Source organism: Peromyscus maniculatus, chromosome 10 (assembly GCF_049852395.1).
Source record: "Peromyscus maniculatus bairdii isolate BWxNUB_F1_BW_parent chromosome 10, HU_Pman_BW_mat_3.1, whole genome shotgun sequence".
NCBI lineage: Eukaryota > Metazoa > Chordata > Mammalia > Rodentia > Cricetidae > Peromyscus > Peromyscus maniculatus.
The window spans coordinates 22,616,703-22,641,185 of NC_134861.1; the positions used below are offsets into that span (position 1 = coordinate 22,616,703).

The 24,483-nt window shown below is 47.1% G+C and overlaps 1 long non-coding RNA gene across 1 annotated transcript; it reads left to right on the top strand.

Annotated features, from left to right (window-relative positions):
- Positions 1-753: 753 nt before the first annotated feature.
- Positions 754-4,869, top strand: LOC121832554 (uncharacterized). Its single transcript, XR_006076172.2, has 4 exons — positions 754-1,100; positions 1,752-1,935; positions 4,132-4,211; positions 4,676-4,869. It is a non-coding gene; the product is annotated as an uncharacterized LOC121832554 (long non-coding RNA).
- Positions 4,870-24,483: the final 19,614 nt, after the last annotated feature.

Sequence of the window (24,483 nt, forward strand, 5' to 3'; positions counted from 1 at the left end):
CTGAGATAGACATTTGAGCAGTCCGACTCTGGAAAGTTTTTCTGCTGCTATGGTCTGTCCTAGAAACAGACATCATCACAAAATGCGTTTCCTATTTCTGAAATATCTCTGCTTCTAACACCATCGGTGGATTACTCGGGCCAGGGCCCCTGATGACGGACAATTTCCTGATTGGAAGAAGGGTCTGTGAGTTTTGAAGACAGTGGTGGTATTTAAGACTCGGATTTCAATATTGATAACTTCTCTCTTACTGGTTTCAGGGTAGCTAGCCCAGCCCTTAGCTTCTTCCAAGGGTCATGTTCTCATCCTCAAGGTGAGGGCCCTCGTCTTAGCATCGTGGTTACACAGTTGATCTTAACCAAGTTTAGGAAGTTGTTACCTGAGCCACAGGTGACCCAAGCCACAGATGTGACAACTGGGCTCTGAAGTCACTTCTCTGTGTGGAGGGAGACAGGGAGGGGCATTCTGCCCGTGGTGGGAGTGACACTGCCTCATTTTGTCTTGACTATATCATGAAACAAAAGTCCAGAGTGGACTGTGAGTCTTAGAAAGAATCTAGCATTTTCTTAGTCAGCAAGTCATCTGTTTCCTTACTTTTAAATAATATTTATTTTGAATTGTAACTCCAGAGTTGTAGGCTCAGTGATGTCACACAGAGCACTGGTACTGGTCTGTAGGCTTGGTGACTTCACATAGAGCACTGGTACTGGTCTGTAGGCTGGGTGACTTCACACGGAGCACTGGTACTGGTCTGTAGGCTGGGTGACTTCACACGGAGCACTGGTACTGGTCTGTAGGCTGGGTGACTTCACACGGAGCACTGGTACTGGTCTGGCCACCTGCTGTCCAGGAGACACATTTTTATTGCAGTGTTTAAGGGAATCCCTGTAGAGACGCAGCAAAGCAGTGAGAGAGAAGAGAGGGCAAAGCCTGCCGGGAAGTGGCATGCAGAGCCACATTTTAGCGTACCACCACACGGTGCCCACAGCACTGGGGTGCCGAGCCAGCAGAAATGATTTCTTCAGCAAATGTACCAGCTGTCATCACTGAAGTATGGGCAAACCCAGAAGACCTATGATGCCTGGAGCTCCAAGTTGAGTGTGAGTTGAACTGGAAAATTCCCTGAGGCATACATCACACATTAGCCAAATTTGAGGGATATGGAAGCCAGCACCAGAGTGTGTGTGTGTGTGTGTGTGTGTGTGTGTGTGTGTGTGTGTGTGTGTGTGTGTGATATTTAGACTGGAGTTTTGTGATTTTAAAAAATTATAACTAAGTATCATTTTTATCAGAAAAAAAGATTTTGTGGTGATCGGAGGGCTAAGGAATGCTACATTGATCACACCATGCAATAAATCTCATGCAAGAGATTTATTAGGTTTTATTGAAGGCTGTCTCTGAGCAAAGATGAAGAGAAGGAGTGGGGTGTGAAGGTGTGGGCTTTATAAAGGGCACGTGACTCTTGGCAACAGTGGAAATGTGTCGCATTTGGCAGCCGGTCATGACAAGGCCGCTGTGGCTGAGCTGCTCGGGCGGGCTGAGGGTACTTGGTCATGGAATGTGATGGTTCTCAGTTTACCAACATTCCCGCCTCTTATTTATTATAAAGGGTGAGGAAATAAATAGGAAGGGGTGATGGTGGGCAGGAGTGGAGGTACTGTTGTCTGGAGGCATGGGCATCTTTGGGGACCCAGGAAAGCTGGGATGCTGGCTAAATCTGGGAAGAGCAGAGTGTTTCACTCTTTGTCCAGACTCTTCAGGGCCATCTCGGGCTGGAGAAGTACAGGCAGCATTTCTGAGGCTGGACCACCTGGGGCTAGCTGCTTTGAAGATGTCCTGGATACAGATTTGAGGGAGCACCTGAAGCTGGCAAGTTGCTGAAGCAGTCTACAGTTGATTTGAAATCTGTTGGGACAGATAGACTAGGAAGAGAAGGTAAAGTTAAGAAATTTAAGTGAATTTTTAATGATCTATTTTTATTTTATGTACATTGGTATTTTGCCTGCATGTGTGTCTGTGTGAGGGTGTGGGACCCCCTGGAAATGGAGCTACAGATAATTCTGAGCTGCAACGTGGGTGCTGGGAATTGAACCGAGTCCTCTGGAAGACTAGCCAGTGCTCTTAACCCTTGAGCCATCTCTCCAGCCCCGGAAAAATGTTTATCTTAGGAGCACATTTGAAATTTCCAGGCCCACTATCGTGGCAGTTGGGGGAGAGGAGTCCCCCAAATCAGGGAAAGTTGGGGAGATCTCAACCTCAGGAGCAAGTGGAATAGGCAGGTGGGGAAACAGGCTGTTGGTTGACAGTACTTATCTAGAGTCCATTTGACCCACGAGAGGTGGATTCAAGAAGATTCCCAGAGACTCAAAAGAATTTGTTAAGTTTACAAAAACCAGTAAGTTTTAGACATGTTAGTGTTTCCATTGCTTGTAATCTGTACTGAAATACACATTGCTAAAAAGGCAGTAGACTCACATCTTTGAGTCATGGGAGAAGCTTGGGGACCTAAAATGATGTTTGGATTAAATGCATGACCACTCTTTCCTCTGTCCAGAAGACTGAGTGTATATAGATTAGACAGATGTTTTTAGCACAATGAGAAGCACTTTTAAGTTATACTTAGAAGACAACCAAAGGAAATTTAAAATCTTGAGCTTGTGACTGTGATAACAGTAGTCAGTGCTCACCAGAGCTAGATTAGTAGCTTTTCAGAACTCCACTGATTGATGTTAAAACCCTGAATGTTTGAAGTCTTAATATAACAATAGCCTAGGAGAGAAGTCTGAAATATTTTTTTGTTTTTACATATGTCTTAAATCACTTTCTTATACCTTTACAAATTGCATTTACACACCTTAAGACACTTTCTTAGGCCTTTATAACTTGCCGTTACTTATCTTAAACACTTCTTTAGACCCTTACAACTTACTTAAGCTTTCGTATCCTCAGACCTTACATAGACTTTTCACTTTTTTCTGTCCAGTCAATCACCATGAGACACAGATGGCTGGTACTGAGAGCAGTCACTGTAAATCGCATTCCTTTAAAAAAAGGAATAGTAAAGAGCTACTTTGAAATCTATTTTTAGAGTTTATCTTAGAGTCTTGCAGCAAGGTACACTGTGTCTAAACCTAGTAGTAGTTCTAGGAAAGTGAGGCCTGAGGCCTGAATTTTACACGTGGAGAGAACTGAGGAGGCAGCTGAAGCCTTGGTTGCCGCTGTTAAGCTGACAAAGCTATCATTAGCCTAGTCATCAACACCACCAGAGACCTGAGAAGGGTACATTTCACCCGAGTAAGCAGGAAGTACAGACAAGCTGACAGGGACTTACCGGCTACCTGGACAATCACTCTAGGTTCCTCCATGGTCATCCTGATTTAGTCAGGGGCAGAGGCCGCAGGGCAGTGTCAGTCTTCAGATGCCAGGCCAGGAAGATGCAACAGACTTTTCTATGGAGTAGGAACTTGGGGAGACCGACCTGCGTTGTCTAGACAAGAGGGACAATCAAGTCCCGGTGTCCTTCTTGTCCACGGTTTGGGTCCTGGCAGCAGGCAGGATGAAAGGCAGCTTTCACCCAGTGGCTGGCTCCAGGTGGAGTTCTTCTGTCCCCATCATCCTCTCTGTAGACTTTGGGGTCACTGCTAGGAGCTGGGGGTCTCTGTTGCAGTTTCCTCAAAGCTTTTCATCCAGAACAGCTTCAAGGCTGCTGGCTGAGATGGTCAGGCTTCACAAACTACTCCAGCCAAGATTTAAACATAATCCTAAATTTTCTCAGGGTCCCCCAAAGATTACCAGCTATCCCAATCAACAGAAAGTGTAGAGAACTATGCTCATGTTCCCAAAAGATGGGTTATGGATATTTATTACCATTTAAATGGGGTTGGATACAAGTTGTTATGGGTAATGGTCAGGAAAAAAGCTTAACAAAGGAAATTAGATTCAGGGATCTTGTTCTAAAAAGAAAAGGGGGGTGTAGAAATGATAGGATAAAAGGGTAGATTATTGAATCTACTGTCATCCAAAAACATCTATTAATCTTAAATATTTTACATTGGTATAGATTTTGGTTTATTGATACAAATTTAAAGTGAATTTTGTTAAACTGTATGTATATTTCTACTCTTGTTTAAGGTATTATGTTTATACAGTGAAGAGACCCACGGAGGTTTCCCAGTGAGAACTTACTCAGGATCCAAGAATTTACCCAGCAGGTCTGCATAAGGGGATGATTTGACCACAGGCATGGATACCAGGTTTTTGGAAGGGTCTGCACTTGGCTGTGTGGTGTTGGCATTGTTATAAAAAGCCCTTTTGAAGAGGCAGAAGGGGCCACTGGGTTTTGATCCAGGTCCTCCTGAAGCCATCCTGTGTTTCTGCCTTTCTCTGCTTCACTATCTTGCTATCTAAAAGTTTCTTATCCCTCTCTCCTCCTCATAGGAACCCTTTCAAAAGATGGGAGCTAGCCTCCCACAATGCAGCACATTAAAAAATGTAATGTATAATTAAGAAATGCAGATTAATAGCCATCTCTAATAGTCAAACTTGTAGTCATGTTAGGTATGTTTTCAAGGTCATACACAGATATATTTAGATTGATAGATGGTCTTTAAACACTTCAAAGACCTGTAGAATATGGCATTAAATATGTTTAATAACCTAAGGCTTTTCATGACAGTGAGACACGCCTGCTCCTGGCTGCACCAATCTACTTTAGAGAAGATGATGGGCATTGAAGAAACTCCACATGGAGGTGGCAAAAGCTAGTCATGTGGGCAAAGAAACTGCCCTTACCTCAATTGCTGACAGTTACTGTCCAAACTGGACCAGCAGGACACAAGAAAGGTGACTGCAGAACTTTGCCAAGACAAGGTAGGACAGTCCTTAGAATTCCCTGCTTCACAGGAAAGTCTGTCAGATATGCTGGGCCTGTAGGCTAGAGTTAGATGCCCAATGTTATGGAGGAACCATGGGTGACTGTGCAGGAAGCCAGCTATTTCTGTCATTTCTTAGTTTTGGAAGTTGTTATCTCTGCACTTCCTGTTTACTCAGATAATATTACATTTTTCTGAGGTCTTTGATGGAGTTAAAGACTAAATAGTTAAACTTATAGTTTCCTTAGTTATGACAGAAAGCAAATTAAGTATAAAACTTTAGGCTCACCAAGATAAGATAAATAATAGAGTATTTTCTTTAATTTTGCCAAATAAAAATAGACTGGATATTATAACTACAATTCTTACTTAATAATTGCTTTTGTTATATATAATTTTACCATGTTAAAGTTAAAACCTTCATTTTTAATTAGACAAAAAGTGAGAAATACTTTGGAATAATCCTTCACACACTATGTGACTATATGTCACTATGATTGGTTTAATAAAGGAGCTGACTAGCCAATAGCTGAACAGATAAAGTTAGGCAGGAAAGTCAAACTAAGAATGAAGGGATGCGGAAGGGCAGAGTCAGAGGAGTTGTCAGCCAGAGGCAGAGGGAACAGGAGATGAACCTGCCATGCTAATAAAGGTACTGACATGTGGTGGAGCATAAATAAGGGATATGGGTTAACTTAAAATGTAAGAGTTAGTAACAAGCCTGAGCTATTAGCTGAGCATTTACAATTTATATTAAGCTTCTGAATGATTATTTGGGAGCAGGCAATCAGGACAGGAAAACTCCACCTACAGTCTCTGTCTGCCATAGTAAGCTTTTTCCATTAAACATTTTAAATGTCATATTCAACAGATCTCAGAAAAGTTTTGAGAACTCTTATTTATTAAGTATATCTAAAATAAGCAAATTTTCCTTGTGCTTGTTTTAGGTTTAACTTCGAAAATATATATAGGAGGTTAAATAAAGCTTATTCCTGTAATTGATTACATTAGTAGCATGACTACACATACAGTTCTGAACACATTGAAGAATTTGATCATTTATAAGATGACTATTAAGTTGCATGTCTTAATTATCTTTAACAGTTTATAATAAGTTAGTAGCTTTTATAAGATTAGGTTTTTATACCTTTATCCCTTTTAAGTTTGAGCCTTAAAATTTGAGTTGAAGATTTAATTGGAGATCCTTTAGCATCAAAATAAACCATGAATGCAGTGAACTTATCTTTTATATGTAATTGGAAGTTTTTCTATCTCCCAGCCAGCCGGTGGTTGGGACAAATCTCTCACTCACAGTCTTGCAGCCTTTTATAAAATAATCACAAAGAGACTTAATATTAGTTATAACTGCTCGGCCATTAGCTCAGGCTTATTATTGACTAGCTCTTACACTTAAATTAATCCATATTTCTTATTTATGTTTAGCCATGTGGCTTGGCACCTTTTGTCATTTCTGTCTTGTCATCTTGTTTCCTCTGTGTCTGGCTGGTGACTGACTCAGTCTTCCTCTTCCCAGAATTCTCTTCATCTGTTTGCTCCACCTATACTTCCTGCCTGGCTACTGGACAATCAGCATTTTATTTATCAACCAATCAGAGCAACACATTCACAGCATACAGAACATCCCACAGCATTTATACTGCACCATTACAGATTATTACAGTTTCTTGGGTGACTCGGTTTATCCAGACAGCTAAAGTTTAACAAAGTGAGCAAAGACAAAGAAGCTAGACCATGAGGCTGAGCTGACTGTGGGAGTTTATAAATCTTATTTATCAAACATATGTTGTTACTTTTCTAACTTTTCTAGCAGTATGTGTTGAACAGTTAGCAAAGACATAAGTAGTTAGACATACATCTTAAATCAGCTTTTGTTAATCTGAGTAGACCTTTATAAACTTAAAATTTTGTCATTATATATAGTATATTCCAAATCAGAGTTGAATTACATGTATAGTGTCTTTTGGCAAATATACCCTTCAATTCTTCTTCTTTTTCTGTTTGTTTGTTTTTTTGTTTTTTGTTTGTTTGTTTTGTTTTTTGAGACAAGGTTTCTCTGTGTCACCCTGGCTGTCCTGGAACTCACTCTGTACACCAGGCTGGCCCCAAACTCAGAGATCTGCCTGCCTCTGCCTCCCAAGTGCTGAGATTAAAGGTGTGCCACCACCACCTCCTGGCTCAATCTTTTTATCATCATACTGAGAAGACTAGGCACATATCATGACAGGCTCCTAATAACTCAGTTAAGAACTAGGCCTCAGTTCCTGCCTTTTGAAACTGGACAGACAGTTTCTGAGGAAGCCATGAACACTGGGCAATCAATCACCAAGGCCTGTGACAAGGATGAGGAGAACTGCACATACTAGGCCTAGTCCAGCCCCCACAGTAGCTCAAGGAAATAACCAAATAAGAACAGAACCTGGGACTTGTCCAGGCTTGCGCAAAAATAATAAAACTATAACCACAGCCAATTTAGAAATGTACTAATATGACTGATGCTTACTTAACCAATTATGTTTGAGATGACCTAACTGTCCCTGAAACTCTTCTAGTTGTGTTTAAAAGGAGCCTGCACGTTCTTCTCAGGGTCACCATTTTGCCTTTGTGTCAGATGTGCAGGCCCAGGATGCTAGTACTTCATTTTCAAAATAATAAACACTCTTGTTGATTGCATACGTGGATGGTGGTCTTTTGTGGGACTTCTCCAGGATCCTAACAATATAAAGATTCATACCAATCCAAAATATTTGGGAGACTTTTTGTTGCCTCCTTAATCTAAAAAGAGATACAGTGATAAATAGAGAGCTCTGGTGCATTTATCTAATTATTCTTAATAAAAACTCGGGAGTCAGATATCAGGGTAAGAAACTGAATGATCAGAGAAGCAGTAGAAAAGTGACCAGTCACCTCCTATCTCGTTCCTTCCTCCATCCTACTACTTCCTGTGTCTGTCTGTCCTCAGTGCTCCAAAACCTCTATGGTAAATTTTGGTCAGCTAGTAGCTAGCTCTGCCCTCTGATTCAAAACAAACACTATTGTCAGTCTTGAGAGCATCAGAATGCAATCAAAGTATCATACAACAGAGCTCATCAGGACTAAGAAGTTTTACAATTATTGCTCTATGCCATGTGGTCATCTGAAGATGGTGACTAAGTCACATGACACGTATTCTTTAACCTTAGTAAAGATGGCTGCCAGCCATGTAGCTGCTTACATCTTGAAGAGATCATCAGCCAAGATGGAGGGGAGTCATATGGTTGCTATTTAGAAATATATGGGGCTGGAGGGATGGCTCAGCAGTTAAGAGCACTGACTGCTCTTCTAGAGGTCCTGAGTTCAATTCCCAGCAACCACATGGTGGCTCACAACCATCTGTAATGAGATCTGGTGCCCTCTTCTGGCATGCAGGGATACATGCAAACAGAACACTGTATACATAATAAATAAATCTTAAAAAAAAGAAATATCTGTAGATCTATTTTTTTAAAAATGAGAGTTGAATCCAAGTTACATATGCACATATGAACACAGAGTTCAATGTAAGTTACATACACATATACACACAGAGTTGAATCCAAGTTACATACACATACACACACAGTTGAATCCAAGTTACATACACTATACATACACAGTTGAATCCAAGCCACATACACACATACAAACACATATAGAGTTGATATAATATGTTGGAGCAAATTAAGATTACCTACATATAAATTTTTAATTATAAACCTTCAGTTTTAAGTTTAAAGCCAGCCTTTGTTACAGATTTTGTAGATTCAAAACCATATCCAATGAACTTACAGATCTTGAGGTAGAGTTTACAGCACAGTGTTAAGAGATTTTTTTTGAGAACAGAGGACAGACAAACCATAGAGATAAAAGATTCTTGGGAGTGGAAAGTGGAGAGAGTGGAGAGCAGAACAAGTTAAGATATTTGAGGGTCATTTGTTTGTGCAATAACAGTTACTATGATTTGTGAGAGCTTAGAAACTAAGTGCATCAGTTTTTTGGCCACTGATCTGTACTGAGGCCAAGACGTAGTAATAAAATCTGAGTCCATGGAAGAAGAAAGAGAGAAGGTCACTGTGGTGGTATTGTTTTCCCCAAAATATTGTGTACTCTAATAAATTTATCTGGGGTCAGAGAACAGACAGCCACTAGATACAAAGGCTAGAAAATGGTGGCACTCACACCTTTAATCCTAGCATTCTAGAGATAGAAATCCCTCTGGATCTCTGTGAGTTCAAGGCCACATTGGAAATAGCCAAGCATGGTGACACACGCCTTTAATCCCAGAAAGCCAGCCTTTAATCCCAGGGAGTGGTGGTAGAAAGCAAAAAGATATATAAGGCGTGAGGACCAGAAACTAGAAGATTTTGGCTGGTTAAGCATTTGGCGTGGTTAAGCTTTCAGGCTATGGAGCAACACAGTACAGCTGAGATTCATTCTGGATGAGGACACAGAAGCTTCCAGTCTGAGGAAACAGGACCAGCTGAGGAACTGGCGAGGTGAGATAGCTGTGGCTTGCTCTGTCTCTCTGATCTACCAGCATGGACCCCAATTACTGCCTCGGGTTTGATTTTATTAATAAGAACTTTTAAGATTCCTGCTACAGGTCACAGAACAGAATTCCTCTGGAGGGAAGTTCTGTGTGCTCTGTAAGCTCTAAAGGGGAGCTGCAGGAGCAGAGGCTGCAGGTTTTCACAGGCTTCCTACAGGGAGGCAAGGGAATTACAGGCCAAGGAAGGGACCAAGAGAGATGGAGCAGTGAGAGGAGAAAGGGGAGGTGTCCGTGTGTGTGTGTGTGTGTGTGTGTGTGTGTGTGTGTGTGTGTGTGTGTGTGTGTGTAGCAAGCCAGAGAGAGGAGGAGGCCCCCACGTGGAGGGCACAGCAGGCCAGAGGCCAGAGAGACAAGAGAGGAAGGGTTAGAAAGCAGGTAAAGGGATTACTCAGCTGAATAATCGGACTCCAGAATTTAGAATCAAATTTTGTGGGTGGTATACGCCAGCAGAAATGAATGATCCTTAGGAGAGGAGTCAGATCAGCAGCTAGGTCGGGAGCAGACACTTCAGGGGGAAGCAGAGAGACACACCAGCCAGCGAGGGCTGCAGGCTGGGTATGTGCTTGCTGGGGCGGGCCTACTCCCCAGCTTTCTCCCCCTCCTGCTAGATCCGGCTCACACTTTGCAACGAACTTACAGACCATCAACCCTAACCTAAAGACAGGACATTCACACAGTGGGTGTGGGATACCAGATGAAAACAAACAGGGCTTGACAGAGAAAAGAGAAACAGGGAATGAGGAATCTCTTTCCATTTCCCTGGGTCACTTGCTGTATTTGTAAAGGTTCCAAATAATATTGGGATCTAGGGTGCCATCAGTTGGTTGTTAGGATCCTGGAGAAGTCCCACAACAAAAGACCACCATCCATGTATGCAATCAACAAGAGTGTTTATTGTCTTGAGAGTAAAGGACCAGCATGCTGGGGCTGCCCATCTGACACAAAGGCAAACCGGCAACCATGAGAGAAGCTCACAGGCTCCTTTTAAGCACAGCCAAGGGGAGTTTCTGTGACAATTAGGTCATCTCAGACATGATTGGCTTATGCGAGTGGCAATCATATTAGTATGTTCCAATTGGCTAGGGCTAGCAGGGGCTGGTTAAGGCTCTAGTCTTTCCGTTTGGGGGCAGGCTTGGACAAGTCCCAGGCTTTGTCCTTATTTGGGTATTACCTTGAGCTGCTGGCGGGGTGGGGGGGGGGGGGTGGGGGGGGGGAGTGGGGGGGGGCTGGCCCAAGGGCCCAGGCTTTGCACATGCTAATTCCTAATTCCCTTGTCCCTCTTGTCAGGAGTATTGAAGAATGATCGTCCTTTGTTTGTGGCTTCCTCAGAAACTGCTCAATTTCAAGAGGCAGGAGCTGAGGCCTAGTTCTTAACAGAGTTGTTAGGAGCTTGTCATGCTTTGCCTGGCCTTCTCATTGGTCACATTTGGATTGATTATCTAAGGGATATGGAGGCCATATTTGAGTCACAAAAGTGAATATATTCGGGGTCTTTCAGGTTGGTGCCAGGTGGAGAGACTGGGGGTTTTCTAAGAGGCATCCCAAAGCAGGGACGGGGAGTGGGGAAGGAGAGCCGGAAGGTATGGATGTCATTCCCTTAGAAAAATGTCACTGCAGCCTATAGTCATGGGCATCCCCAAGACTCAAGGAGGACTGAATGAGGACAAAGCCAGGCAGTGGGCTGGTCAGGTGCTCAGCCTGGCTAAGCCTGAGGAGAGACTTGGTGCCTGGTAGAGGCCAGCATGTGAGGATGAAAAGCTGGGGAATGGGCTCACAATAGTCATGAGGGCCTAGAGGAGCTGTGGATTACAGACAGCTCCAAAGGGAAGGCAGGAGAAGAGGGCAGGAAGGGGTAAAAGAGCCCAGCTGGGCCTACGGAAACTTCAGGACTGCAGCTCTAAGGGTGGGCTTGGGGTCAGGTGATTAAAGACCATGCTGTGGGATACCTCCACCTCCAAGGGTACCGGAGGATCAGGAAAGCGTTTACACTGACCAGAGGGACTACTCACCAATTACTGTGGGCCCAAGCAATCAGTGGCTGGAAGGGGGATCTGTTGCGGATGGACTGGAGATAAGAGATAGGGTGCCTATGCAGTTTAGACACCCAAAGGGGAGTATGGGCACCGGGATACCCTATGGAGTCATGGCAACAATGTTAAGGGTTTTTATTGGGGGGGGGTTGTAAAAGGCCACCTCTGAGTGAGGACGGAAAAGGAGGGGCAAGGTGTAAAGAGCAGAGCAGGGAGAGAGGGAGAGGGACATAGAGAGAGGGAGGGGAAATGGAGACAGAGAAGACAGAAAGAAAGACAGCATATTGAAAATAGCAGGGTTATAAGGAGAATGGGTAGATGGGGGGATAGACATGAGCTGGAGATGTTTGGGATAAGGAGTGGGGTGAGAAGAGCCAGGATGCCAGCATGGACTGTGAGTGTGTACCAGGTCCTTGTGATACTGAGGGAGCCTGGAGGCCAGCATGGGCTTTGGCGTGCTGATGGGTCACAGACAGTCCTTTGTCCCTCTGTCAATGATAAGGGAAATGGCTCCTGTTGATAGAGGGGAACGGACTTCACAGATTCCTGAGGGATTCCGGCTTTAGTCTAACTGCCAGAATTTGGGCAAGTGGGGTTTCCTTTGGACCTACAAGTTGGTACTTTCTTAAAAACATATATTGGCAAGGGGAAACTAAAGCTTTTACAAATGGTATTTGTTTAGAATTCAGTTCTAAGCTGTGCCTGAAAGTGATGGATGAAGGCAGGCATGGGAGGAACACCTGTAGGAAAGCCAGGCTTCGATGGTTACCCTGGAAATCGCAGTTCCGATCTGCTTGTAGGGCAGGGGCAATTCCTCCTAGTGGGTGTGGGTCAGAACTGTAGGAAAGCCCACAGGCTGCTCCCCAGGGTTGGACAGTGCCTCTGAATTTCCCTTCTTGCTTCCAACCATATGATTAGTTTGAGGATATTCTCTCTCCGAGTTTCTAAGGCTCCATTCACGGCTCACTTTGTTTTCTGTTGATCCTACGGATGTAAACCCACAAGCTCACTCTGAGGAATTCTGGGAAAGTGTGTTCCCGTGGGAAGCCTGTTTACCCTAGGAGAGGCTCCTCCATGGCTGAAGTGTGACCAACATGAGCAAGCGATTGATTCAGGGGCAGGCATTGCACTCCCTCTCAACAGAACTTGACCCCAGTGTAGATCACCCTCCATTACCAGTGCCCGGGGCTCTTTGTACGTCCCCTCGTTCGCTGTAGAGCCCTTCAGTAAGAAGCGTGAGTTTGGCTTGACCTTACTCCATAGGTACCACATAAGGAGTTCTCTGCCCTCCACCCACCAGAGTTCCCCAAGGACCCCCAAACATAAATATTTATCCTGACCATGGGAGTATACAGCAGTGACAGCTAGAGTTCAGAAGGTCAACCGATCAGAACTGAGGGTTCTGTTAGAGGAAACCATCACGCAAGGTGTTATGGGATTACTGCCTTTTGAATGAACTGGCTGTCTCTTGTTGTAAACTTCTTGTGCAATAACAGCTATGATTCTCCCCATTTACCGTGCATTTCCATGTTATGTGTACACGTGATCTCACGACTGCATCTCAATCTTGAGCACAGCTTTCCCTATACATTTGGGGTAATTGGACAACTGTCCCCAGCTGCGTTTATTTTTCATTAACATAAATCTGGCCAGGGACATTCTCCAGACAAAAGTATTTCAGCAAAGATACCTTTTTCCAAGGACAAAACTGCACACAGATAACATTAGCTCATCTCACTCACAGATAGAAAAGAACCACTAACAATTAAATCCTCAACTCCTTACCTTCACCCCGGGTTATTTACACAAGACCCTAACTTAAGAGATTTACTGCTCACACTCCTGGGATGATGTTTTAGCCACTTGCTAGTTACTGAGTTAAGGTAGTTACTTCCCACTGACCCAAGGAGATTGCCCTCAGGGCCAGGCAGGTGATAGGTGCCAAGCTTCTTTCTTGTGCAAATTAAGTTTTAATTCCTCCTCAGCCAGGTGCTATTCCCAGATTCCCTAATTGATCTTAGCCTTCAGTTGACCCTACCAGAGAGCTCCCCTTCAGTCACTCCCCTTTGGGGTTGTAATTGGAAGCTGACATTTATTACTTTATGTGTGGCTCTTTATCACCTCTCTCTGCGACCCTGAAAACTTCAAGCCTAGGCCCTGCATTGCCAAAGAACTACTGCATGTGTGTGTGTATATATACTGGTTTCCCAACAGCACTTGGGGAATTAATTTAGAAGAACAAGATGAGGACGGAGATGGAAAGAACTAGACAGAGATGAGAGAACAACAGGAGGGACTGAGAAGAGCTAAGTATGAGAACAGGAAAGAAACTGTGTAGATAGAATTTACTTAGAAGAATAAAGTGAGGGCTGGAGAGATGGCTCAGAGGTTAAGAGCACCGACTGCTCTTCCAGAGGACCTGAGTTCAATTCCCAGCAACCACATGGTGGCTCACAACCATCTGTAATGAGATCTGGCGCCCTCTTCTGTATACATAATAAATAAATTTTAAAAAGAAGAATACAGTGAATGGACTAAAGAACTCAGTGCGCTTAGATTCATTTTATATCCCTCAGATTAGAATCCTAGCCACTTGTAGCTTCTTCTGTTCTGGACCCTGGTAGAAATCTCCTCGGGGCAGGCACCTGAGGAGAATTCGGGACTGGCCCTTTCCAGGGAGACCTTACTTTCATAGCAGTTCATTGTTATGTGTCCCATTCTCTTAGTAGTACTGATTGCTAATCTCTCACTGTGCTTAGTTTGTAAATGAAACTTTGTCGTGGGGATGTACGCATAAAGGAAAGAACATAGCTTATGTGGATTGGGTGTCTTGGACTATGTTTCTCTCCCCGACTCCCCACCCCTCTCCTCCTTCCCTCCTTATCAAGAGATAAACGTGCAGAAAGAAAAAAGGACCATTACTCACCCTCTCCAAGAGCATCCAGTCTCTGGACAGAAAAAGGCTGCACAGGGGTTAGCCACCACCAGGGGGCAGCAGGGGGCTGGTCCTGGGAATCAGCGGGAGGAGAGAAAGAAATTGGTTGTGGGGGGCCTCTTCCCTCAGGGCGCGCTGGAAGACATAGGTCATAGGTACCCCATGCACGGGGCTGGCCCGTCCCTATCGTCTTCAAAAGCAGACGTCTCCCAAGCTTGGACCCCTGACTTTTCCAGCAGTGGGAGCTCCTTCGCTCCTTTCTGGGTTTTCTAAACAGCGGTGAGTCCCTGGCTGCTGAGGAGCAGGCAAGTGAGGCAGCGTGGCTCAAACTTGTGGACCTCAGGAACCCTTTAGGTCAGTGGTCCTCAACGTTCCTACCGCTGGGACCCTTTAACACAGTTCCTCATGCTGTGGTGACCCCAACCCTAAGTTATCTTTATTGCTCATCGTAACTGTAATTTTGCTACTGTTATGAATTTTAATGTAAACATCTGTGTTTCCTGATGGTCTTAGGGGAAATCCCGTGAGAGGGTCATTCGACCCGAAGGGGGCGCGGCCCACAGATTGAGAACCGCTGCTTTATGCGCAACCATCACGGAGAAGGACCTCAGAGTGGATGGCCTGGCTGTGTGGGTTTTACCTCTCAACATTTACCAATTTAGGAGTGAAAATTGAGAATCTAGAAGATAGTTACTTCTTATAATAATACATGTGGGTTTATTTAGAAAAATATAGTTTGTGGAACCAAAAATGTTAAGTATAGTACTATTTTACATTTGTGCCAATTTTTTTTTTCTGTCTAGCTTAATAAACGACAGATGGAGTTGCCTGTTTGTTTCTGCATTTGCTCTGCTGTGACAGTGGCCGAGTTTTCCCGAAGCACTTCGCTTTATACCCGTAAGGGGAGGACAAGAGAGGACAGAGCAAACCCATCCTATTATGAAGACGGTTTCGGCCTTGCATGCCCCTGCCCCTTTTGATATGAATGGCACCCGGTGTTATTTCCGGATAAGAACAGAGATGCTGTCTTATGTAGGAAAGGGATGCCTTTATTTTGTCTTTTTTTTTTTTTTTTTCAGAGCTGAGGACCAAACCCAGGGCCTTGCGCTTGCTAGGCAAGAGCTCTACCACTGAGCTAAATCCTCAACCCCGAAGCGATGCCTTTAATGGAGGCCGAAGACCAAAGGTGAGGAGGGGCCAGGCTGTCTGAAGTGTTCCACCATTAGAGAAGTAGCCTTCTAGTCAGGGTGCTGGACAGCAGGGTGTCCGCTGGTGTGACCCGGGATGTGAGGGCAATCTCAGAGTCCTGAGCAGCCGCTGGCAGAAGTATGTGAGGAGGCTCAATTCTTTGGAATGAGTTTTGTTTGTTTGATTTAGCTAACTTGCTGTGTTAGTTTTTGTTTGTTTGTTTGGTTTTTTTTTTTTTTGTGTGTGTGTGTGTGTGTGTGTGTGTGTGTGTGTGTGTGTGTGTGGTTGTTTCTTTGTTTGTTTTTTGTCTTTGTGGCCAAACGCCAGAAAGGAGGGACTATTTCTTTGTCTCACTGTTTCAGAGGGCTCAGCCCCTCCTCCTTGGCTTTACTGAGTCGAACTTGTTTTAAGACAGAACACCACAGTGGCAGGAGGTAGAGGAGGACACAGGCTGGAAAGGAGAGCAGAAGGGACCCTGGACCAGGTTAAACCCACAGAAAGAAAGCCAATGACCATCGTTCTCCTAAAGTTTCTATAACGTCACACAACCGCTCCACCAATGAGCCCATGGGGAATGTTTCAGATTCAGCTCATAGTGGAACCCACTTTGTGGGTTCTCACCAACACAAAAGTATCCCGAAACAGTGTCCCCATCATCTCCCCCTCCCCAGGCTCCCTCAGTTTCCCTGTCTGCATTAAAAGGTGTGTACCACGCAGAGCGGAGCGTGATGGTGCTCGGGAGCAGGACAAGTGGATCCCCTCAGTATAATCTTGGACTCCGGATCAAGACAGCATCTCAAAAAGAACACAGGTCAGAAAGCTAGCTTTCCTGTTAATTCCCTCTCGGGCACCAATGCTGACTGATCATATTGATTATCTGAGCAAATTCCTAATAATGCTGATTCCTCGGCCACTTTGGATCAACTCAGGGCCAGAACCTGACTTTTAAAGCCCTCAGCTGTTCTGATACCCCAAGTCATGAGCCTGGGGCCTCATCTCTCTCCATCGGTCAACTCAACTAAAACCTCTGTTCTCAGACTCTATGGCATCACCTGAGGCACATTTAAAAACTTGAATTTCTGAAGCTGGACGGATTGCTCAGTGGCTAAAGAGCACACACTGATCTTGTAAGGACCCAAGTTCAGTTCCCAGCACCCATGTTGAACAGCTCATGGCAGCCTATAACTCCAGCTCCAGGGGATCCAACACCTTTATCTGGTCTCCTGGGGCATCTATAATCACATGAACATACACTGTACACACAAGTAAAAATCAAATGAATCTTATAAACAAGTTAAAACTAAAACTTGAATTTCCTAAACTAACCCAAGAGACCAATACCTATAGATTAGGTAGGTGGGGATATATTTTTTTTTTCCTGAGACAGGGTCTCACTGTGTAGCTCTGGTTGTCCTGGAACTCACTATGCAGACCAAGCTGGCTTTGAACTCACAGAGATCCATCTACCTCTGCCTCCTGAGTCCTAGGATTAAAGGCAAGTGGCCCTCCACCTGGCTAGGCGGGTGTTTTTCTGCAGCAGCCCAGTTAGTTGTAATATAGAGGCCTGGGAGCCCCTTGTGTCCCAGGGACTGCCATCGCCTGCTGTCTGTTACCAAGATACTCTAGAGCGCTGTCCAGAATCGGCAGTCTCGGCCTTCACTCCTTCGCCCTTCGCACGATCAGACTCAGAATCAGCCATGGGTTGGTGCACACTTACCTTTCAGACAAGCCCAATTACAGGTGCAGCCTGTAAAAAAATGGAAGCAGACGAAGGACTCAGCCTTCGGCACACGGCTCCGCATCCACGCTCTCTCTGCTTGCCCAGGATGCTTTCTCCCATCATCAGGCAAGAGCCCCCATGCCCTTGTGCTACTGGCTCTGGCCCAGGTCTAAGTGACCCCTGGCTCACAGATCTCTCTTTTAGGACTTCAGGATCCTGGCTGCAGGGAAGAGCCCTGAGGCCCTAGGATGCGCTCTACAATGCACCCGCCACCACCCACACACAGTCTCACTGCTCCGGAGTCTCCAGAGTCTCTGCTCTCATTCTGCAGGACACACGCATGCGTACGTGAACCTACTCTGTGAAATGCTCAACACGCCTTAACGGTGCCTGGGCACACATAGTCACACACTGTCCCTTTTCCTGTGGTTGATACCATCGTTTTCTGTGGTCTGAACTTCCTAGGACACCTTCAGCAGACCCTGGGGATTTTCATGGTCAACTCTGAAGGGGTCAGGCTGGGAGAGAGCATGAAATTGCTGAGCACACAGGTCAGGGCGCCCCGGATGAGGCACACCCAGCCCGCCCTCACCTGTCCTGTCCCCCTTCGGGTGACTGATATTGGAGGAGGGTTGCTCCTCCTCCCAGTTCTTAGGAATATCTTCCCTTCAGGCCATCAGGAGTTGGCTTGGTTTGGGAACCAAACAGAAGTGCTCTAACCCAAAGAAAAGAGAAATTATGGGTTGAGGATCCCTTATCAAAAAGGCCAGGGACCGTGTAGTCCCTAGTGTTTGGAATCCAGAGTAGTTCAGATTTTGGAATATTTGTATGGGCTTTACCAGTGGACCCAAAATGCTCCAAAATAAAAACTTTTTCCCAGCAGTCTCTCCTGAGACAGGAGGATCACTTGAATTCAGGAGTTCAAGGCCAGCCTTGGCAGCAGAGCAGGACACAATTCTCTTTTAAAAGTTTCAAAATTCAGAGTGCTTTGAAATTGAATGTGCTCAGCCTTTGCCAGCACGGAGTCCTCTTTCTTTCTTCTTTCACTGAGGATTTTCTTGCGCATTTAGTTAGGGTTTCTGTTGCCGCGATAAAACACCATGACCATACACAACTTGGGGCGGAAAGGGTTTATTTCACCTTACGGCTAATAGTACGTCACTGAGGGAAGCCGGGACAGGAACCTGAAGGCAGAAACTGGAAAAGAAGCCATGGAGGAGTGCTCCTTATTGACTTGCTCAGACTGCTGCTGTCTTATACCACTCAGGATCATCTGTCCAGGGGTGGCCCCACCCACAATCAGCGGGGCCCTCCCACATCGATTGCTAAAGAGGAAAATGCGCTGTAGTCTTCTCAACTGAGAGCCCCTCTTCCCAAACGACTCTAGCTTGTGTCAAGCTGACGTAAAGCTAGCCTACACAGATACCTACCATGCCAAGCCCCGGGTTAAATATTAGCCGCTAGGTTTAAAATTAAACAAGGGTGCAGGCTCGGGAAATGCATTCAGGGTAGACACTAACGCCGCCTCAGAAGAGCTTACGTCTTCCCCACGATCGTGCCCTTTTACGTAGACCGAGAGAGACGTCTGTGTGAGGGACACATCTTGGCGGGAAGTGTTCCTCCACAGCAACGCCACCTAGCAGGGTGGTATCACCCAGGTATGAGTTCCGAAGCCCTTTAAACACAGCCTCTTGGCCCCGCTCTGCACGCGGCTCTGTGGCTGCTCCTTTACAGACGAGGAACAGACACTGGGAAGTCCGCGTTCGTGTCCAGGCACCACAGGAAGAAGCGACACCAGCAGCTGTCCTCGGGTTCTGTCCGACGTCAGTGACAGACTGTGACAGCGAGGTCCCAGTTCTAGACAGGCTGGCCTTTACGAGGGAACCGGAAAACACGGACGAGGCCACTTCACCGGTGCCTCCGAGGGGCGTGTGAATGACAAGTGCCACTCGGGTTGTGGACACAACGTGGGTCTGCCCGGGCCAGCAGCAAGGCTGTGTTGGTGGCCTCAACAGTCGTGGGAGGGAGCCGGCCATCACCCTGTGGGCATAAGGATGAACTAGACACGGCTTAAGTACTCAATGTGGATTAATTTACTAAAAATGCACATCTCAGCAACAAGCCCCGAGGAGGAGGAGGAGGAGGAGGAAAGTGTGGAAGTGGCTGCAGTCTTCCTGTCCTTTTGGCCTGAGCCTTAGCCTCTGGTGGCTGGGACGTCTCTCCAGACTACAGCTGCTGTCTTCCACAGCTCCTTCCAGCAAGAGCTGAGGTCTCTTTGCTCAGTCCCGGGTTTGGCCTGTTTGTGACTTGTTGGCCGGCTGTGACTTGTTGGACCCCGAGTGTGTGGCAGAAGTGAGCGTGTGCCATTTCCAAGCCTGGGGTCCAAGAAGTCCAGGTTAGCTTTTGCACTGCCATCCTTGCCGTGGGAAGAAGCCTGAGCTAGACCGGCCTGTTGCGAGGGGCATATGTCGCTTTGGGTGACAGCTAGCCAGGCAGCAGTTGTGTCCTGCCCGCGCACCATGGACACACCAGCAAGCAGCAGCAGGGCCAGGCTGGAAGGCCCCCAGCTGGCCCCCAGACGCTGGAGTGAATCCATGTTTACTGTCTGAAGCCACAGAGTTTCAGCCGCTGGATAGTCTGCTTTGGGGCAATATAGAACTAATCAAACAGGAAACACCTCAAGGAGAAGGAAGGGTGACGTTGGAGGAATTCCCACCAGACACTGTGGAGGAAGAGGAACCTTTGGCTGGGAAAAGAGGGACGGAGAGGGAAGGTGGGGAGGAGAAGCCGGCCTGAGGTGTGGGGAGAAATTCCAGGTGGAGAGAGGAAGCTGAACAGGAAGTGGGGTGGTACTGACCTGGGAAGACAGCCTCAGGCAACGCAGGCGGCTGCTCCGGCAGACAGAATTACTCATTTGGCCATAAAGGACCTGATGAGAGGGACCCCAACGGATCCCACTGGAGTCCTGAGCGCCGTAGGCGGGGTCCAGACAAGCCAGTGGGCTACTGCAGGGCTCTGGACCATGACAAGAGTGTTGAGTCTACATGTCAGTGACTGAGCACCAGAAAAGGAGAGAACTGGTTAGTACAAGGGACAAGCAGACTCAAAGCCAGCAGGAGAGAGAGAGAGAGAGAGAGAGAGAGAGAGAGAGAGAGAGAGAGAGAGAGAGAGAGAGAGAGTGTGCTGGGGATCTTCCTGCTGCACTGGTATTTGAAGTAGAAAGATGAGTAAACGTCACTGTTAAATGTCATCACCACAGAGCACACCCATGTGGTCCAAGCTACTCCCCAGGGTGGTGTGGAAGGATTGATTGAGCACAGGAATTCAAGGCCAGCCTAGTCAGCACAGCAAGACACCTGCATTTGAAAAGAAACCGAACTGCAGATAAAGGGGTGCTGCTGTGTCGGTAAGATTTCAGGCATCCGTTAAAAATGGAGCAAGGAGCTGGGCATGGTGGCACGCCCCATTAATCCCAGCACGTGGGAGGCAGAGGCGGGTGGATCTCTCAGTTCGAGGCCAGCCTGGCCTTCCGGGACACCCAGGACTAAACAGACAAACCCCTTCTCAAAAAACAAAAACAAACAGAAAGTTAAAAACGAAAACGGAACCAGGGCTTCCCTTTGGGAAGGCCCCTTTCCTTGGCCCTTGGCATTCCCCAGAACCGAATGGACACTTTGCATTCCCGGCCTCCACTCCCCGCCCGAGCTGTTGCGCGTTCCTCCACCGCCAGGCTGGCTGCCCAGGCTCTCTGCGCTCTGCGCGCGTGGCTTGCGGGCAAGCCGGGCTCGCAAGGCTCCACGAGGCCGCCAGAGGGCGCTGGGCCGCCGCCTCGGGGAGCGGCTGGCCGGGCAGTTTTGGTGTTGAAATGCAGCGTTTGCAGCTCCCGCACCTTCCCCAGCACGTTTCTCTGCATCTGTCTGGTCGAGAATTTAGCCCGGGTTGGGGTGAGGTTAACTTTAACACCAGGTGAGCCGAGCGGGGTTTGCGCACCAGTGCAGACTGGTTCCAGAACGCCCTGGGCCCGGGTGTTCCAGATCTACCCGGATCCGGGGGGACCTGTAGGGAAGACCCCGTGGGGGGATTGCTCGGGCCTCACACCACGGAAGTCATCCGGACCTCCAGACCCGATGGCCTCTGGGAGTTCTCTGGGGACATCCTGGGGAGTGTCCGATTGGAAACTTGTTTCAGTTCTTAAAAATAGAAACAAAACCGGGCGGGGGTGGCTCACGCCTTTAAACCCCGCACTCTGGAGGCCAAGGCAGGTAGATCGCTGAGTTCGAGGCCAGCCTGGTCCACAGAGTTCCAGGACAGCCAGGGCTACACAGAGAAACCCTGGGGGGAAGCGGGTCACATCCCCGGACGACGATCCGGGGACAGAGACAAAACTAAACCTCAGCTTGGGAAGATGTCTCAGTCTCTATTCTCCTGCAGGAAGCTGCTGCAGGTCAGAGCCTCCTGGGATTGGCAGAGTTAAAAATCCTTCAACCCAGGATGCTGTAGACCTTTTGTTCAATTCTGACAATGGAATTAGGAATTGGGGGGAGCGGACTGGGAGGCAAGTAGCTGTGGTCGGAATGCATCCTTTCCGGTGGGGGTCTGGAGAAGCCTGTGTTGAGTCACCAGGTAAATTAAATGAAAAGGATGCATCCCCGCGCGTGAGCTGTGTGTGCCGTGTGCTCCGGAAAGATGTAAGTGTGGCAGAGGGCTGGAACGCTGGGCTACCAGTCTAACCCGTGTGTAAGAGTGCCTGCTGTGCGTTCAGCAAGTCCGTAACTACCCAGGGAGACCTTCCGAAAAAGGAACTCGATATTGGTCCCTGAAAGGTTGGGTAATGGGTTTTCCTTGCATCTGAAACCCAAGGGGACCAATCCCGGGTTCCCCATGGATCTCAGACTCTTCTGAATGTCTTTGTCTTCTGAAATCCTGGGGTCCCGCGAGGGAGCACTTAGTTAAGGACTCTGAGATCGGTACCCTTCCACCTATCAATCATCCTGAAATCCTTGCTAGGAATTTCCTGCTCCTCATCCCACTTCCTCAGCAGCACTGCGAACTGACCTGGAGGGATGCTAGAATTTTATCTTCCGTTTTCCCGCCCACTCTCCTGTCCACAGCCTGCCCCTGGGATGCAGCGAACTCTCTGGCTTCCCGCTCCCAGTCCTGAGACACTCAACCCATCTTCACAGTTGGGTTTGGTATTCCTTCTCCAGTCAGTTCGAGCACCCGTGAGCGGTTCTATCAAATCCAGAGTGCACCAGGCCCTGGGATTTCACCAGACCAAGACAAACACCTGCCCTTCGGCACCGTTTGTTGGTGCGTTTGTTCCAGGGGTAGGGATGTGCCAGCAAGACACTCTGCTAGTGTGCTGCAGCCCAAGCCCAGGATTAAAAAAGTCTGTGTGTGGATGGGGATATACAGTTAAGTGTATGGGTGTGTGCTGTGCATGTGTTCCTGTGGATGCACATGTGTGGGGAGGCCAGGCGTCAATGCTGGCAACTTCCTTGATCACTCTCCACCTGAGACAGGGTCCCCGTGATGATCAGCATGGGTCATCAATTTGACAGGATTAGGAATCACCTAGGAGACGCAGTTCCAGGCACACCTGGGAGGGATTAGATTAGGTTAGCCTCTGGGCAAGCCTGTGAGAGATTATCTTGATTGAGTTAATAGACGTGGAAGATTTGGCCATTGCCTGCTGGGTTTGGGTCCTGGGCTGCATATAATGGAGGATGCTAGCTAATCCTGAATCTCCATCCTCTCTTTTTGCTGACAGCAGACACAATGTGACCGGCTCCTCCAAGTTCTGTTTGGCCCGGCTCCCCCACTGTGATGAACTGTACATTAATGGGCTACTTAGGTCAAGTGTTATGTTACATCATCAAAGCAAGGAGCTAGGACAGTCTCTCCGTAAACTGTGGAGTCACTGATTCCACTGCTGACCTGTGAGCTCCAGGGATCTCCCTGTCAGCACCCCCAGACTCTGCCACCCACTGGGGTTACAGACGAGCTGTGGCAGTTTTACATTCGTGCTGGGGATCCAAATTCAGGTTCTTATGCTTGCATGATGGGCACTTTCCCAGGTGAGCCCTCTTCTCTACCCCAGCGTTCTCCGTTTTAATTGGAAGGGCAGATTAGACGCAAAGTCAAACTGTTTTACATGTAGGTGAGTACTATGAAGAAATTATAGTGGCACATGCCTGTAATGCCAGAGCTTGAAGTTTGAGGTAGGAGGCTTGAGAGTTTGAGTCCAGCCTGGGCTACACAGCAAAACCCTGGAGAAGGGGGCGGGGCCGGGGAAGGAGGGAGGGCACGCTGGTTCAGGAAGTGCCTCCTGGGAAGGTGGACAGCCCTGAAGATCTGTGGACGAACGCTCCCAAAGAAGGACCAGCCCGGACACAAGTCCGGAGGCAGAGCTTAGCACAGAGCGGAGAAAGCCGCACCCTGGGGGCCCTGGGATCAAGCCTTGCCTGCCTTTAGATTGTGCGGCATTGCCCGAGGGTGGTGGCCAACACCTGTAGTCCCAGCATGTGGTCGGGTCCGGTTCCCCCCCACCCCCACCCCGCTTCTCAGCCTTTTATCGGAAGAACTGATCCACCTTTACCCACAGAGCCTTCTGGCTAACCCTGATCCCAGCACTTGGGAGGCAGAGGCAGAAAGGTCAGGAGTTCAAGGTCATCCTCACCAAATAATGGCAGAGGAGATGAGGCAGTACCAGAGAGACCAATGACCAGAACAAGGTGGTGGGTGGTGCCTAGTGACACATTCTGAAGGAGCTGAGCTTATGTTATTTAAAAGTTTTAAGTTTAGTTTTGTGCCAGGCAGTGGTAGTGCACACCTTTAATCCCAGCCCTTAGGTGGCAGAGGCAGGCGGATCTCTGTGAGTTCGAGGCCAGCCTGGTCTACATAGTGAGTTCCAGGACAGCTAGAACTACACAGAGAAACCTTGTCTCAAAAAAAACAACAACAAAATTTAATTTTGTTTATTTATTTTTGAGGCAGGTCTTGCTACGTTGTCCAAGGTTAGTATTAATTACAGGCATGAGCTCTATGATATTCAGCTTCAATTTTGAAAATCAGCTTAATGTGTTAGAGCATTCTTAGGTAGTAGACAATACAAAGATTTTTCCTATTCTCCTGGCTCTGCCACACAGACATTT